Source organism: Cupressus sempervirens, chromosome 8, assembly GCF_028749045.1.
Source record: "Cupressus sempervirens isolate cs-2001-9-10 chromosome 8, ASM2874904v1, whole genome shotgun sequence".
Classification (NCBI taxonomy): Eukaryota; Viridiplantae; Streptophyta; class Pinopsida; order Cupressales; family Cupressaceae; genus Cupressus; species Cupressus sempervirens.
In genome coordinates this window covers 245,770,834-245,789,062 of record NC_143125.1, presented here as the reverse complement: position 1 = coordinate 245,789,062, position 18,229 = coordinate 245,770,834, and positions in this window count along the sequence as shown.

Genomic DNA, 18,229 nt, shown 5'->3' with positions numbered 1-18,229 from the left:
GCAAGAATGCCCCAGAACAACCTAGTAGGTTTGTATAACTACATTCAAATGTATGATGAAGATATCATTGATGATATGCAAGAAAGATAGGATGAACTTGTTGGGCTAACTGAGACTAGGAAAGAAGCATCAATCAGAAACCAAAAATTACAACTTCAAGTTAAAGCACTCTATGATAAGAGGACAGTGAGAAAGAAATTTGAAAGTGAAGATTTGGTCCTTATGTGGAATGCCAAGATAGAAGATAAAGGAAAACATGGAAAATTTGATCCTATCTGGTTAGGCCCTTATCTAATTGAAAATACTTGGGGTGAGGATTCTTATGTACTCAAAGATCTATCAGACAATATTCTTGAACTGCCAGTTCATGTATAGTTCTTGAAGAGGTATTTTTCTTGAAAAATACTTATTTTCTCTATGAACAGTAGTCTAGGTTTCCTTGTACATTTTTGTGTAATCTTTGCCTCTTCTATACAGTCCCTGTATATTCTTTTGTTCTGCATTCTTGTTCTCTCTAAGTTGTCATTTTAAAGCTTAGGTGTGTGGTTTGCTTCTCCCAAAAATTCTGAACCCTCATTTGAATCTAGAGAATTCAATGTCCCCAGATAGAGCCACTGTTGATCTAAATTTTTTCATGATAAAATTCCTTTGTCCGGGTATAGAATATTCAAATTGTATCCATTAATGGTGAGTAGGGTTTCTAGCAAAGTCATTCTTTTGTTAGCCTTTGAATTTTTTTGTGAAAACCCTACGTTTAATTTCTTTCATAAATTTTTAGGCACGAAATATTTGAAAAATCAATTTGAGTGAATATTCTATTTTCTTTTTATTTTTCGCGGCCCTAAGTTACCTTTTCTCTTAGATTCCTCACCGTCCGATCTGAATAAATCTATCATTGTAGTTTTCTCACTATAAGAACTTGAGCACTTTTTATGTATAGCAAGGTAGCGAGTGCCAAAAAGTTATAAAACAAGACCACAAAATGAAGATATAGTGGTTGGAGATTTGTCTTCGAGCTGACCTTTCAGTCATGTACACCTTGCAAGTATTGTTAGAATAGGAAAAGGGACCCAGTGGAAGTAGTTAGAAGTTGACTCCGAAATGAAGGTCTTTCTGATGCCTCACTACCTCACTATCGGAAAAACTAAGAATCTTGCCATTAGCAAAATAACAAGGTGCAGTGAAATCAAAGACACAATGGCCTCAAAAATCCTCGGTAACCATGGTTTGTCTAGGTGGCATGACAAACAATAACTACTATTGTTAGAAGCAATTAGTAAGAGCGATGGTGATTCAATGGGTCATTGTATTTCACAATGCCAAGTTTTATTAAAGTTGCCAGAGCTTGCTACTTCGCTATCAAAAAAATTTGACATCTCGCCATTAGAAAAGTAGTAGCTTTCCATGAAAAGAACATCTAGTGGGACCTCAAGTGACATGTAAGGGTGACTAAGATTAAAAGAAAGGTTGTGTTTGTGCTAGTTGTGCAGATTTTCCTACGTCACCAGTGCCGTAGACCCATGCCCCATTTAGAAATCACATAAGGGATCCTGATTGTTAGATCAAACTAGAATCAATAGTCCTTGCTACCTCACTATGGAAATTTGCAAGTTTTTTAATCCACATGACATAGTGAGTATGGGACCCACCACTCTTTAGCGTACTTGATGCAGTTTGTCCACCTTTGATTTAATCTTAGCTCAACGATCGTCGTTGTCTCGCCATGAAGAGTTGCTCAAATGACACATATAGCAAGGTAGCGAATGAGGGCCCAGTATTGTCTGTCTAAGTAGTACAATAATATATCATCCACAAGATCAAGATCAAATCGATGGCTGTCACTACTTCACTATGGAAAGGTGCTCGTTCTTTATGTATAGAAAAGTAACGACCTATTGACACGTGTCTTCAGTCGCCAATGGGTCTAGTCAAAAGTGTCATCAAGGAAGGAGCTATGTACGTGGGAAATTTTCATTGGATCAACTGGTCAACTTGTCAAGTTTGACACCAAGTAGTTTTCCTCCATATCCCATGATCGTAGGATTTTTAAAGATCGACGGTGTAGATTTAAACGTAGAAGGTGATGCCACTCTATGTATTAATTAGACATGAAAGCTTCACATGTTAGGAAAAATAGAGTATAATACAAAATATTTTATTAGTTTCATCTTACACAAACAAAGATTTTGAGCTATCCTCGAGCATAAGCAATTACTGAACAAAATCATGCTAGAGATTGGCAAGTTTGTGAAGCAATTTTTTAGCAGAAAAATTTGTAGGAATACAGAGGAAAATGAGGACATAATTCTAGTAAGTAATGCTACTGTAATCTATGTAGGTGTTTTAGTTCTATAAAGCATAATCAAAGATGTCTCCGAAGAAGGGATTTTCAGGTCAAGTAAATTACTTGGATAGAAACGTACATGATGACTTGCTTGAGTTGTTTCCTGAGTCTACTGTAGAGACAGTGCAAGTTAAAAAGTTGACCTCATTATACCCTAGGTTGAGGATAGTTGATGGATTATATGATAAGGGTAATTGGGTCCAGGATGCTCAAACCTCGCAAACTAGTTTAAATTTGTTCAAGAAATGGTTTGCAGAAAGGAAATTGTATGCCCCACATGCCAATATAGGGAATTTTGACCTAGGAAAGCTATTTGTTCCCAGTGTGTTTATGGATTATGACCTCCTTGAGGCCATAGCGAAAAGTTATAATCAAGCCACTAGGGTAGTGAAAAGAGTAGATGGTGAAATTCTAATCACCATCAATCCAGAAGAGATTAGGGAAGTTTTCCATTTAAGACCTCTCATTAGGTATCATGTGCCCATTGATTTGATAGATTTAGAAAAAGAATATATGTCAAAGAAAAATGTAGTTAGACAAGGTGCACAAAAGGCCCACATTGGCAGAATTGGAAACCTACCAACAATAACATCGTCCTCTGAAGAACCTTTCAAGAAAGCATGCTTCAATGCCAAGGCAGTAGAGATATACAGGACCCTATACAGAGTTTTTGGAGAGGGTGAAGAAGATTTTATCCCTATGAGCTTCATGTATATGATCACTCAAATCTCCTCATTTAGTGCGGAAATAATTTTGGTTTTGCTTCTTACCTGGCTAATGAAATTCATGGTGGATTGGTGGGGATTGGTAAGGACAAGGTGGAGAAGGTTTGGGGCCAATACTCCCTATTGATGGACATGTTTCTATTTAAGGGGGCTAAATAATTTGGTAAAGAAATGGTTCTAAATAGAGAAAAAGAGGGAGAAGCACTGCTAGTTCAATTATGGAGTGTACATGTGATTGGGGAAGTAGAAAATGCTAGTTTTGTTAGATTTGATAGGCACTTTGCCTCTAAACTGAGATGCCTCATATTGAGTGACAATTCTTGAATTCCTAAGGCACTAATGCACCTCATTAGGCCTATTTACAAACCCCATAATCTGAAAGTTTCACATAATTGGGGAGATATTATCCCATATTTAGTTTCAACTATTATCAAAATTTATGGATTCAAGGGAACACGCCATGTACTACCTTACCAAGTGCCCTTAAAGGTAGGAGTAGCTTAATTCTTGTTGTAGTTGGGAGGAGTACAAGAATCCTTTTTGCACAAAAGGGGAATAGGATCAATTTTTCCCACTTGCACAGTAGCCCACCAGTTTGTAATAACAAAGGAAGGGTGGGTCTTCCTCAACAAATTTTTGCAGCAGTATAAAATAGTAGTATCTAACTCTCATTTTTTTGATGCAGAAGGTTTCTTTAATTCACCCCTTAGGCATAGGATCAAGCTTCGTCTAGTTTAGGATGAATTTTATTTCCTTGAAGATGTAATAAGGAATGAGTACTCTCTATAGGAGCAAGAAACAAAGAAAGAAAAATGGAGAGACTATTTAAAAGTTTTGGATTTTATTAATTGTTTTAACAAAGATTATAGCCCTCTGAGTAATGCTATAACTATTGCAAATAAAAGAAATAAGCTTATGAGTACATTCCCCGAAATAATGGAAGTAATGAATGAGAAGAAGCAACATTTCATTGATTCTTTTCCAGATAAAGCTAGGGAAATAATGTGGAAATTGAGTTTCAATCCAAATATAGGGCTAGGCCCACTAATTGTGCAAAGGAGGTAACAATATACTATCATTTAGGATCAAAGGCCCATTGTGAATAAAGGAAAATAGATAGTTGAATCTACTAGTGTTTCTTTTGAAGAAAGGTCACTTGAACCTTCTCCTAAGAGAAGAAAGATAATAAGGGAAGAGGAATCACATGATGAAAGTTAATCACCTTCCCAAACCCCTATGATAATTGAGGAGGAGGAGCTCACTGATGAGAAAATTGAACAAATTTGATCACAAGGGAGAATTTTTGTTACACAGGTAGAGATTGATGAAGGGAACCCCCAGGAGCTTTTTGTGCCAAGTTTTGAGTTAACTATAGAAAATTTCAAGGGAAGGGAATTAGACCCTATTTTGGAACAAGCCAGTCAACAATTTTTGCCTGATGATAGTTTTGTAAAATCAAGGGCTTTCCATTAGTTTGCTTGGAGACCAAACATGCACATATTTGAGGAAAGATGTAAAATTATGAAAGTAGAGCATTCAAAAATGGATGAAGCCTCTATTCAAAATCAATTAAAGGAACAAATGATGCAAGAATTCCAAAATATAACCCTTGAAAGGGGGAGACAGATGGTAAAGGCTACAAGTATTTTATTATTGCCCAATTGGGACATTGCTAATGTCTTGATTTTTAATTTTGTGTCAAATAATGTGGGATTGTAAGATCCAAATAAAAAGGAGTTCTTGGGAACTACATTCAGTAATGATCAAGCTTCTCTTGTTATGTGGTCATTAAGAAGAAGATCTAGGGCTTCTCCATCACAGCTTGATGATTTAGGACTAACAGGGAGTTTCATTGTGAGGAGAATTGTTGATACCTCACATGTACAGGCAGCCCACATGAATGTGGATTATGTTGGTGTTTGAAAACATTGTAGGGTTTTCAATTATCCCCATGAGAATATGATACATCAAGGGGTAGCTAACTCCCATTATTAACATATCATTTCAGGCATGGGGCCAACTATAAGGCATGACCCTTCTTCTTATTCAGGCTCTGCAAAACCTAGGCGGGTGGACGTATAGATTCTTTATATGGTACCAGTTATCAAAGCATACACTAAATCTAATGTGAAGCAGCTAAAACCCTTATTTCTCCTAATAACTCATGAAATAATAATCAATCTACAGTGGCTAAATGCAGATCTAGGAATCTCACAAGCTTAGTGAGGGTTCAACTTTTATAGCTCTTTCAACATAAAAGGGAAAAGCGTTTGATTATATTGAGAAAAGATAGCATGTCCAATATGCAGAAAAAACTTAATGATCCTACAAATGACCAGTGCCTTATCCATTAGGGGAATCCTATACTTCAGAATTACGCATCCTTGAACATCAATCAATATATGGCATATGTTGAGACATTCCTATTTAGTCTGTTCACTTTATGAATTAGATAACAATATCCAATATAATCCCATATTTTCACACATCCTTCTTAATGAATCTGCAATCTTGTCTGAAACCACAAGCAATTATATGACTCCTTAAGTCAAAGGCAAGCAAACCTCAAACATAAAATTGGACAATTGCAAATAGGTTCAAGCTCTTTGTTCTTGAACATATAAAATTACAAATTCAACAAGAAAGGAGACAGAATTATATTGATATTCAAAACCTTCTACACATTGTATTTATCTCCTTGAAATAAGTACATTAGGAATGCATAAAACATGATGCAAGATCACACTATTGTATCAGAACTATCTATAAAATCCATACGTTGTTCATACATGATATGCTGGTTGTGTGGCTTTCACAACTTGAATAGAGCTCTAAAAATTAGAAAATAGAAAACCAACCAACAACCTACAATAGAGAAAGAAAAGAAAGATATATCAAAGAAAGAATTCTTGGATTCATTATATAGCTAACATCTATCCCTTCAGAAATTCCCTCTCTTTGAAGATGAAGAAGCTTCTCTCTAGCTTCTCTCTTCCTTATGATCTGATCTGATTTCATTATTGCCTTGTAACTGATTTGCAAAATATCCCCTGCTGAATGATAAAATCCCTTATTTGCTAAATATCTAATTTGCATCAAAATGCTGATAAAACTTTATTTAATTGACTCAAAAATGCCCTCAATTGAATTTTCCTTGTCTTTTACGCACATTCAAGCTATTAACTTGCCAAAAATCACAACTAAACACTGACACCTAAAAAAGGTTGCAAGATAAGAACTTGAGACAAAACCTCGTATAGTAGGAATCAATAGCATTCTGTACAAAAATTGACTCCAAAAATGGATAGCTCATCTTTTCCCGATTTCAGCAATATATAATATTGCCTATCTGGCCTTCAGGAAACCCCTGAATCTCATTTTAAAAAATGACTCCTCTGCTAGAACACTTAGGGTTTGCAATTCATTAATTTTTAAATTTTTGAAAAATTAAAAAATTTCTAAAGCTAAAACTTTAGAAGTATCCCCTTTTAAATTGAAAAGTCTAATGTACATTTTTGGGGGAATATATTAAAAAAATTATTTTTTCAAACTTTTCAAATTTTCCCTCTCCTTCAATCTGGGTCAACGAGCTTTGACCAACCTTTCTGCCATGTGGCAGCCTTTGATTGGCTAACCACTACTCCTTAAATGCCACATCATCATTGGGTGGGCCCGTGCCACATGGTATAAATTTGCATTCTCGCATTTTTTAATGACCGCGCAACTTCTTTTTGTGGGGAAGCGCCAACTGTCAGATCGTGACACGTGTCACAATTTGGTCACTTCCAGCCTGGGCCTACTTTGCAATGCCACTTCACCATGTGCAGGACTCACTTCCACGTGGCAAAAATCTACTTCCCTACATTACTTAATAGGCTAGCAACTTAATTCTACAGAAATGTGCCCGTCACACGATCTTCCATGTGGCATCATCTCAGACCGTCGTTACCAAATCAACACATTTACCTTTTTGTTTAAAATATTGCATTTTGATACCACCAACTATCTTCCATGTCCAGTGTGCACGAGGGCCCACACATGCATTATGCCCTCTCAAAAGACCCTATCTTGTAAACAACTCACAATCTGAGTGGGTTAATATTTAAATTACTTAAAAATTCCTCACTCACTCAATGTGGGAAAAAATGTTTTCATCAGATTTCTCTGTTCTGTGGCATCGAAATCTTCTTTTTACTATGGTTTTGGCTCTTAAGCTGGCTCCTCTCTACTTTCTCATGGAGTTTCCCCTACTATTTGCCTCGATCTCTATGTTGGGGTGCTCTAATGTTGTGGACACCATTGATGAAGTTGTGCCTTGCCTTTGGCTTGCTACCTCTGCAAAATGTGGAGCTCCCTTGTGTGCGGCTTCCTCTACCCTTTTAAAACTATTGCAAACCCCCAATTTCATGGAAAGGTTCTTAATGCCAGTGCAAAAATGTGAATCACCCCTGTGGGTGCTCCCTCCCTTGTACAGTGTTTCCAGCCAGGGGAGATCATCTGGCATTCCCATTACTCGCTGCCCTCCAACGCTGAATAGCTGGGACGTGACAATGAAATGGAGAAACTAGAGCACAACTTGTGTTTCACGTAACCCAAAAAAAAAAATGTCAAGGTGATCATCAATAGTTTTAGCATATGAACATATTTTCCAGAATCATGCACCCGTATCCAAACTTGCCAATAATTTTTTTAAATGTAACAGGAGTCAAATTGGCACTGTTTTCTTCCAGCTGTGGAGAGCTCTGCTTCTTCAGTTAATACATCTTAGCAGTCAAATTGCATAAGAAAATCATAATGATCTGAAGTAGATTGCTCAAAAAGCATCCATTGAAATGCAAGTGATCTTAAAATGTGATGCTTGTTTGTTCTTCAAAAAATGGAAATATAAACATTCAGTCCAAGGTTTTTTTTTAAAATCTCAAATTTACCCCACAAAATTGAATGATTGGGAATATCAAACTACTCTATTCATGCACCTAGGCTCTTCTTTATCATGCCTGTAACTTCTTCCATTGGTTGCTACCTCATGTGCTGACTGCTCCTTTCAATGCCATTCCTTTACTACTTGTTGCCTGCTCTGTCGTGGGCTCTCCTGTATAAAACTCTACATCTTCTCTTAGCCACATGACTGAACAGGTACCTCTTACTCTCAACTTTATCATACACTCATTTATTTCAAATTCTAAGTTAAAAGGATATCATAAAACAAAATTCTACTTTAACTTAGAGATTTATGTTCACCTGGGACATAATTCCTATGAGAGTATAATTATGAGCCATTATCCTTATATTATATTGGAATATAATGTAAGTTTCTCTTATGTTAGCTTATAACCTTTGATAGAATTTCCAATTTTTTGCAAATGATATGGCAATCCTCAATATAGAGCATAGGGATTTAATTTTTCATACTAGCTTGTAATCTTTTTCAATCCATTCATTGATGCTCACCTATGAAGAAATGAAGATGATGTCTAAGGATATTAGAGGCTTCAAAACACTTTCACATGTTCTTTAACATCTCATGTATCTATTTTGATTATTAAATTGAGTATCACTTCTTGCCTGCAAACTATGAATTTATATCTGGAGGCCCGCTAGCTAGCCTCAAAAACTAATTCAATCAAGTAAACAGACCGCAAAAATTTGCACGAGTGTTCAATCCTACACACTCTATCATACTGCAAATTCTTGTCCCATGACAAACTTCCAGTCAAAATATTTTAATTGCCGAACAACCATACTTTAATTACCCTATAGGCAAACAATGTTAAAAAACATAAACTGGGCTCGCGTTTGGCATTATAAACTGAGTTATTGATCACTTGAGGTTCTGAAAACCAGGGTATAAGTTCTTTGTCATGAAGAGAAATATAATTCCACATTTTGGGCTCATGACGAATCACAGGGCACATTTGGTGAATTTTCAAAAATAGGCACTTGGAAATTTTAACTAGGAAATGTGTCAAAAAGTGGTTTTTGGCAAATGTACAGACATGTGAAAGTATTTAGATGGATTTTTCATGACTTAAGAACTGGCATACTTCAAGGATTTTTAAGACACAACACAATGGTAAAATTCACTTAGGTTTACCAGACATGGATCTCAAGTTATAACGTGCCAAACAGGGGTACGAATCAATCTAGATACCTTAGCCATAACAAAACAATGCAAACTGGGTTTTTAACCATGTTAGCAAATTGATCAAATGGATTCGTCATGACCTCAAAATTTTAACATATAAAGTTTCTGACCCCTGGAACACAATGCAAAAAGAATTTCTTCATGTGGGTCAACTAGGTCAAAGATATCATTGGTCAAACAAGGCTTCCTAGAATTGTGAATTGGAAACACTGTCAAGATAATGATTTTTGCAAATGGAATTGACCTAGAAAAGTGATCGAATGGATTCATCATGACTTACAAACTGACACACTTGTAGTATTTTTAGAGTAAAACATAGAGGTATAATACATTTGACTTGACCAGTCACTGATCAAGAAATATGATGTCACAAATAGGGCTACCGAGAATTAGGTGCAATTTGTAAATGTGTGAAAATAGCAAATGACCAACTTTGAGAGATTGAAAACCTAGTCAAACGGATTCGAAACAACTCAAAATATGAAACATAGGTTCTTAAGTATGGACACTAGACAACCTCAAAGTGGCTAGTCATGACACATTCCTAGGTAAAAGATATTAAAATGCAAACTGGGCCTCTAGTCGCTATTTGACACTTAGGCAGAATTGCAAATTTTGACACTAGCTAAAAAATGGGACTTCACAGAATGATTCAGGATGCCAAAATAACATTTTAGATCACATTCATATTTCAAAAGAAAGGCATTGAGCCACTCAAACACCATCTAGGCCTCAAACTGACAACCAACTACATATGCATAAAAAGGCACTCTAGGGCATGATTCTTCAAAATTTTCAATATGTGACTCAAAATTGACCATGCACTTTTTAGTCCCAATAGATTATTCTCAATTTGCCTTGGCTACTATAGAAAGGGAAGAAAAGGAGATGATTGAGCTACAGAGAAAGTATGAAACATTAGTGGATGCTTACAATAAAGAGGTAAAAAAGAGAATTGAGCTTGAGAACAAGCTATTGGGAAAATCTACTAGGCCAAGAATAACATACCCTCGCCTCCCAGTTGAACCCTTCAAATCCACCCCCCTCATAGAAATACCAAATACACCCCAAAGGCCAAAGTACTACACTGCCGAGGATTTTCAAGAAGAAAAAGGTAAACTATGGGCCTTACATGTAGAATTGGAGTCCAAATATGAAGATAAACTAAGAAAAGATCTCACATATTTGGGGGACAAAGTTGAATGGCCACTAATTCATGATCAGTTGGCCAGGGTGATCAATATCTGGGAGGATTTGAAAGCCAGTGTTGAGGCTCTAAAGCCTATTGTGAATAAATGGATAAGGAGGGAAAAGGCAATGACATTTTTGTGTTTCTCTATCATAAGGGGTTCTTATGATCAAATTGAAAAACCTTTGACATTGTTTCTAATCTTTCTAATTTTGACAATAAAAGGATTCATTTACATAGAATAATAATAAGCTACTTCAACAAGTACAAGAGCCAACAATTCAGTTTGTTTCCTCGTGCCTTAGATAAAAGAAATAATTTGAAAAGCAAAGATGAATGGGTGAAGGAAATTGATGACATTTTTTTGTTTAAGGATGAATACAATTGTAAATGAAATAGGCCATGCATGGGGGGCTACCACAATAGAAGAAATGGTGAAGGCCCAAATATTCTTTAATTCTTTAAAACAAGAATTTTTTGCTATTAATAATGAAGTTGAGTATGTGCTAAAAAAGCAGAGGGATATTTTTCTATTCAATTGGCTAGATGACACACTGTTTAACAAGTGGATAGCAGAAATAGCTCCTGGTGAACAGTTTGATGAAGATGAAACTGACAATGATGAGGTGCAGGGTGAAGAGATCCAAATAATTGACACTGTCACTACACAAGCCCAACTAGAAGAAGAAGACAAGAATAATCAATCACCTTCAATTGTAGGCCCAAGCCCACAGGATGCTGATACAACCAAAGAAAAGACAAAGGTAGAAGTTACTCTCACCATATAGGGTAAAGACAATGAAAGCCCACAAGTGGAGATTAGTGTGCCATCATCAGAAAACGATTCATCATTGGGTAATTTGGCTATTGCATACAAAGAGGGATCAGAATAGTAGCCAACTCAGTAGTGTTAAAAGATGTGAGAGAAGCTGACCCACAAAAAAGAATTTTTTGATTTGGACATCTTTTGTTACCCACATTTTTGTCATTTTGTGATAGGTGTATGCAAATATTTCTTGTAAAGGAAACCTGACATTTTCTCTTAGCCTAAAGCTTGTGACATCTCAAACTATATAAGTGAGATTTGAGGTCTGGAGAAAGGGTCTGAATTCTATTATTTCTAAGTGATATACTTAGTCTATTTTTTTGGTCCAATGTTTGGAGCAAGTTTATGATGTATTTTCTTTCTTAGTTCTTTGGAATACATGAAAAATAGAATGATCTCTGTGTTTCTTCCTAAGGTCATTCTAAGTTTGCACTAAATGTATACAATTTCCAAAGAAAATAAATAAAAATTATGAGCTATCACCATATCAGTTCATTCTAAATTTTGTCTCCTTTTGATTACTTGGTTGTCTTAATATTGTATGAGTAAAAGCCTGTGCAATTGAATGCAATCTAGTTAGGTTGTATATCTATTTATCATTGCTATTAGTTCAATGGATTAAGTAAAAGCTTTGATAAATTTGATAAGGTTGCTACAGTAGTAGAAAGGATTTATTTTTGAATGATGAATTCTGATAAGAATTGCTGATAACATTTGTTGTAAGGAAACAAATTAGATCTAAGGATTTTTAGTAAACTTCGAACCCCAATGGATTAGGCACTGGTCAAATTGATTTAGCTCGAAGTGAAATGTGTCATAAATGGTTTTCAAATGTAGAATTATAATCAATTGTACTTTTATTTGCTCAAGATTTTCAAAGTTGGCATGTACTTGTTTGCATGGAATGTTTTAGCTTCAGTTAGCCACTATTGTTGAGAACACCTGCAAATCTATAGAAGAATTTTGGCCAAATTTTTTATATGGGATGTGTTTATCAAATTTTCAAGAATTATGCATGTATTTGAGGATTTGAGATGAGAATCAGAATGAAACTAAAATAATTCTCATATAGTGTTACCCAGTCTTGAATCATCCCTGGGTATACCCACCCTAGTTTTGTAGATCCTAAAGAGTAGAAAACCACCTTTAGTTTTGTTGAAGTTGGGTCCAAATGGTTTGCACACATAATTTTTAATAGGAATTGGCTAATCCTTAGATTGTGTGAGTGATATCATTTTGGTATTGAGCATTTTGTTGCTTAGTAGTTTTAAATCACCAACAAATCCTTCAATGAACCATCATTTCTTTAGTCCATTTTCTATCTTGTTATCTAGTTTTCCTATTAGCTATTTCATTCTTCTTCTATAGGCCTTGATATATTCACTCTTCCCTTGTCTTGTGTTAAAGATTTCTATTACTATTTTATCATCATCTCTCAATAGTCTAAATTCTTCCTCAAAGGCTATGCAGATGTTATTCCATGTCTTTTTCTTTCCTGCCTCCAAATCTATATACCAACCAATGGAAATAACCCTTAATATGGCCAAAAAGGGTTTTGGCCATTTCACCATGTCATGTTGTCCATTCACCTACCATATTGTTATACATGTTTTATAGTGGCGAGCATCATCCTCCGAGCCATCCCCCATGAACCTTGGTAATTTTGGTTTGTCTATTTCCATTATGTGAACATGTCCCAATGGCACACCTATGGATGGAAGACCTCTCAATGGAACACTTCCGGTTGCAACACTTCCTAATGGAACACCTCCTGATGGAACACTTTTGAATGGAATGCTTCCTGATGGAACACTTCCTAATGGAATGTCTCTAAATGGTATACTTTCTGAAGGAACACTTCCTCCTGATGGAATACTCCTTAGTTCTAATGGAATCCTCCCTCTTGGTTGAAAGTTCATTCTGAAGGAGGAACTACTGAAAGTAAACCCTTCTTAATTTTTCACCTATCGAAAGTCTCTTCCTATCGGTATCTCTAGGTTTTTTTATCCCAACTTCTTTGTTGGTGTCTCAAAGATGACCAAATTTGCTATACCCTCAATTGTATGCTTGATCAACCCTTCTTGGATTCTCATGGAATCCCCTTGTCCTCCTTTCTAGTTATGACATCTCTCCTCCTACTACTAGAGATGTAGTATACCAAAGGTGACTTCTTCCTTAGTTTCTTCTCCTTGTGCTTGCCTAGGATATATATTTGGAATTAGGGGCATGAATAAATTTAATTGTCTTTCTATTTTACTTGTAAAAAACTACTTTCTAATAGGTGAGGAATCTCTCATAGGAGATTGGACATTGCTGGTGGCACTGGAAGTTTGTCGCATACTATACCTTCAAGGACTGTTCTCTTAGGCTTCTCTTTATACATATTTATTAACTACAACTTCCCAGGCTGACACCAGATGTTGTGCCAACTAATCTTCCTTGGTTAGTTCCTCCTCTTTCCATCACTATTTATTACTTGGATGAGTGGTATAAAGGGTCATCCCATTAATCCATCCTACCAACCTCTAGGTTCAAACTTAGGAAATGATGCCAAAACTAGAGATTGGAATATCACACACCTTCATAGAGATCTAGAGAATAATCCAATTGATACATATGAAGTGAAACTTAGAACATATCATTCATATCACAACACTAGTCGGGAAGGAAATAATTTCTTTATTAATACCAAAACCCAACATGAGTACAATACCAATGTTCTAGATATTTATAGAATAGTTAGTTAGTTGGAAATCAACTAACACATTTCCTCACCACCTAACTACCCAACCTGACTAGCTTTAACAAGTACTAACATAATAGTTACTTTATTCTGAATACAATATTTCATCTAATAAAACACTTTACTTACATCTAAGTCATCACAATCCTCTATTTCTAATAAAATATGCCACACTATCCATCAGATAGACTCATTCTATTAGAGATAGCTCTATAGTTAGCCTAAGCATATGACAAGGTTTAGAAGAAGAATCAAAATACATGGGTATTTACTATCACCATTTTACCTTCTAAGGTGAATCAAAAGAAAGACATTTGAACCTACAAGGTGGATTATGAGAAGTACACTCTAAAGAATTAATTGGTGACCCACCCCTATTTTGATAATAGAGGATTTTATTAGCATGTTTCTTGTGAAAATTTTATACCAAGTTTATCTATTAAAGGTGATAGGCCTAATTGTGATGATGACTATCAAGTCCATATAAGGGATAACTATAGAATGTAGCTAAAATTGGTATAAAAGGTGTTCAAAATGCTCATACCAAACAAGGTGTGGAATAAATATATCCCTAATATCTTAGATCCTACTTGTAATAGGGATAAGATCTTTCATCATCCCATCATGAATGAGAGGGTGAATTAGGAGTAGATTGATGACATCCAACATCGATCCTAACATGTTGTCAATTTGATAAGGGAGTGGATATGAAACACATTCCACTTTAATTTTTTGTCCAATATTCTTATATTGAAAGAATGAACTAGGCCAAAGAAAGGAAAATGAATAAATTCACTATTTCCACCCACAAGGAGAAGTCCCTAGTGTGGCCCTAGATTGTATATATCCACAAAAGACATTTGGTGTATATTTTTAGAGAAGAGAGGTCTAAGATTAAGAATAAGTGAAAGCCAAAAAGGTCAAAAAAGTATAGCACAAGGAATCTCTAGTTCAGACACAAGCCTCCACATTAGTCCCTAAACAGAGTACGATGGACAAGAGGAGAAGTTTCAAGAAGAAGAGCCCTACTTCACCTCAGATCCCTGAGACTATTCCAGAGGTTGAGGAGGAAGGAGAACATGAATATGAGATTGAATGCCTCCCTTTGAATAGAAGGACATGCTTAGCTAGGGTCACTAAAGAGGAAAGAAGGAGAAGTTCACCACTGACATTGTCGGGTGCACAAGACCAACCAAATTTGATCAAAGTGTCTATATATTAGGAGAAAGAAGGATGGAATGAGTCCACACTAAAGGATAGATTGGATATATTTTATCATAAAAATAAAAACATGTGTCACCATTTATAAGGAAAAAATACTATAGAATGCAAATTGTTCAATTTTAATGACATAAAAGTGGCATTTCTACTTAGAATTTGAACATGATTTAAACTGATGAAATCTATAAAATTGGATGAAGTGTATTCCTAATTTTTAAAAATTTTTGAGTTGTAATTTATTCATGTTTTTAATTTTTGAAGACCTTTTTTGAGCTAGAAGAAATATAGTGTGTAGTTTTTGTCAGACAAGTTTATACAAATATTCTTTTGTTGCTACAATTTCAAAATATGTTATAGATGACATGTATAGCTAGAGTGTGAAAAAAGTAATATTGGTTTTTTTCTATATATTGGTTATATGTACTCAAGGTCAACCTTATCAGAAATTTAAAAAAAATTCCTCTTGCCAAAACTACCAGATCCACCATCTCTTTTTCAATGAACTTTAATGTCCTCACCAAAAAAACATGATTTTTTAGAACTCAACCATTTTTGTAAGCCTTTGAACAATAAGGGCATCTCCCAAATTTTCTACAAATATTTCCATCATCCTCATCTACCTCCCTTAATATCATTTTTCTAAAACCCTACCAACAATAGGATTAACCTCCACCACTTTTACCCATGGATTTATTTGCAAATGCTTGAGATTCACCAATTAACTTGCAAGTTCAACTCTATGATCCTCCTAAAAGTCTTTATAATTTCTACCCAAAATTCACATATGGAGAAACATGGATAGTGAAAGAACACTTTAAACTTTTCAAAGAAATGATGCCTAGGATTCACCAATTAACTTGCAGGTTCAACTCCATGATCCTCCTAAAAGTCTTTATAATTTCTATCCAAAGTTCACATATGCAGAAACATGGATAGCAAAAGATCACATTAAACCATGAATATTTATTACAAAAGCTCATATGCCTTGCTTAAATAGGAACTTACCACCCAAGATGTTACAAACAGAACCAATGTGGGATAAATGGTAAATACAAATATGTTACAACAAATATTTAATTCCCACCCAAATACAACTAAGCACCACCATGTGGCCCAACAAATACTAAATGCGTGATTGAAAAAGATTTCCAAAAACTTCAAGAATTCCAACTACACACCTTGATAATGGAATGACCACCATTTTTATTTATTTTTCTATTTATGTCACGTATGTATCTTGAAAATAGAAATTCCCCTTTTTCCCCTTTTTTCTATTTTCTAATTTTTAATTTTATTTTTCCTCTAATTGTCATCACTTTCTCTCTCCTCCTATTTTTATTTTCTAATGCAAGATACTCCTGCATCAAAATGGTACAAGCATCAATGGTGACATTGTCACTAGGAAATACATGTCTATAATGGGAAATACTCCAACATGGCTAAACTGAGCAGTGGAGATCTAATAGAGGAGGTATGTAAAGACTACTAATGAGGGAATGTAAATTTTGACAAAAGTTATAAAGCCAATAGTTCCCACTCTAAAGGCTCCACAAAAAATATATTTTATCATGGAGATGAAGTAGAAGGATTCAGTTGCACATATAGCCATTCCACCACCCCCATGTAGATGTAGAGACCATAATCCTTAAAGACTATCAAATTCAATAGATTCTATTGGGGAAATCTACTAAAGACACAACTAAAGTTTTTGATGACCATGGGCCTTTGGAAGGTATTCCAATTTTTTGATCAAGGTGAGGAAGAAATTAAACTTTTGAGGAAATAGATAGAAATATTGTGGTGGTTTATAAAAGAGGTAGTGGTACCCATTGACTCATCTCACTATAAGATTTTTTCACAACATCCCTCAAGAAATTAGTTGTGATCCCTACAATAGATAACTCATTCTTGGACATGCATATGAGATGGTACCTTAGTTTTGAAGAAAAGGAAGTAGAGATAATACAAACAAATATGCATTTATTATATATCCTACAAAAGAGTAAGCTAGAATCTTTGGTCAACCTATATTTTGGGTTAGTGGATGAATTGTCTTGCTAGACTAATGATCTTGATGCATTATGGATAATTTAGGGGTACATTTATAAAATATTTTTGGGTAATCATACAAGAAAACAACTAGATAAGATTGGTGATTGGATTAAGAAGATACAAGCCAAGAGAAAGGTCATGCTATATTTGCATGAAGATATAAAAGATATGTAGAGGAGAGCACACACCTAGTTATTAGAAGAAGATAAATACAATAGTGTGGCTAGCCTTGATTATTTTGATGATGAATCCACAAAATACCTTGTAGGAGTTGATGAAATCCAACTCCACATCTCACAAAGATCACCTGCATGCAAAATAACCCGTCAAAGGGAAACCAAGAAGGAAGAGATGGAGCTTGGAAAAACCCTAAATGTACATGAGAGAGAACATATTACAAAAAAATGAAATTATATTTAAATTAGAATGAGTTGAGAGGATACAATGAGAGAGCCCGAATATAAAGTCCTCATGGAAGCTTGTAGAACAAGCTAGAAAGTGGTAGAAGATAAGGTTGACAACCAAGCACACTTCCACAAAAAGGTGGAACATGCTAGAAGGGAACAAACTCCTGTGTTGTCAAAAACTAACCACAACAACTATTAAATATTGAATATTAAATAAATGCATTAAACTAAGTAAGCTTAAGTAAATAGAAAAAATAATTAATAAATAATTATTTACTCCAACATACATATGCTTCATAGAAACTATTGTACAGTAGGCCTAAGAATCTTCTAAAACGATGTCCTCTGAGGATAATTTTTGGTGTATAATTAATCCCAAGAAGATACTAAAGGAGTTAGATTCTAAAACGGATGACTTTGTTGAAGTGTGGCAATATGTTTTTAATTTTCATGGGGAAGTGAGGGCCATGTACCAATATTTAATTTTTCTAGATCCTTAAACAATCACTTTGGCTATACAGAAGTTCAAGAAAGCTCATCCAACATTAATTTTGGTAAAATCGACAAGACCTAGATG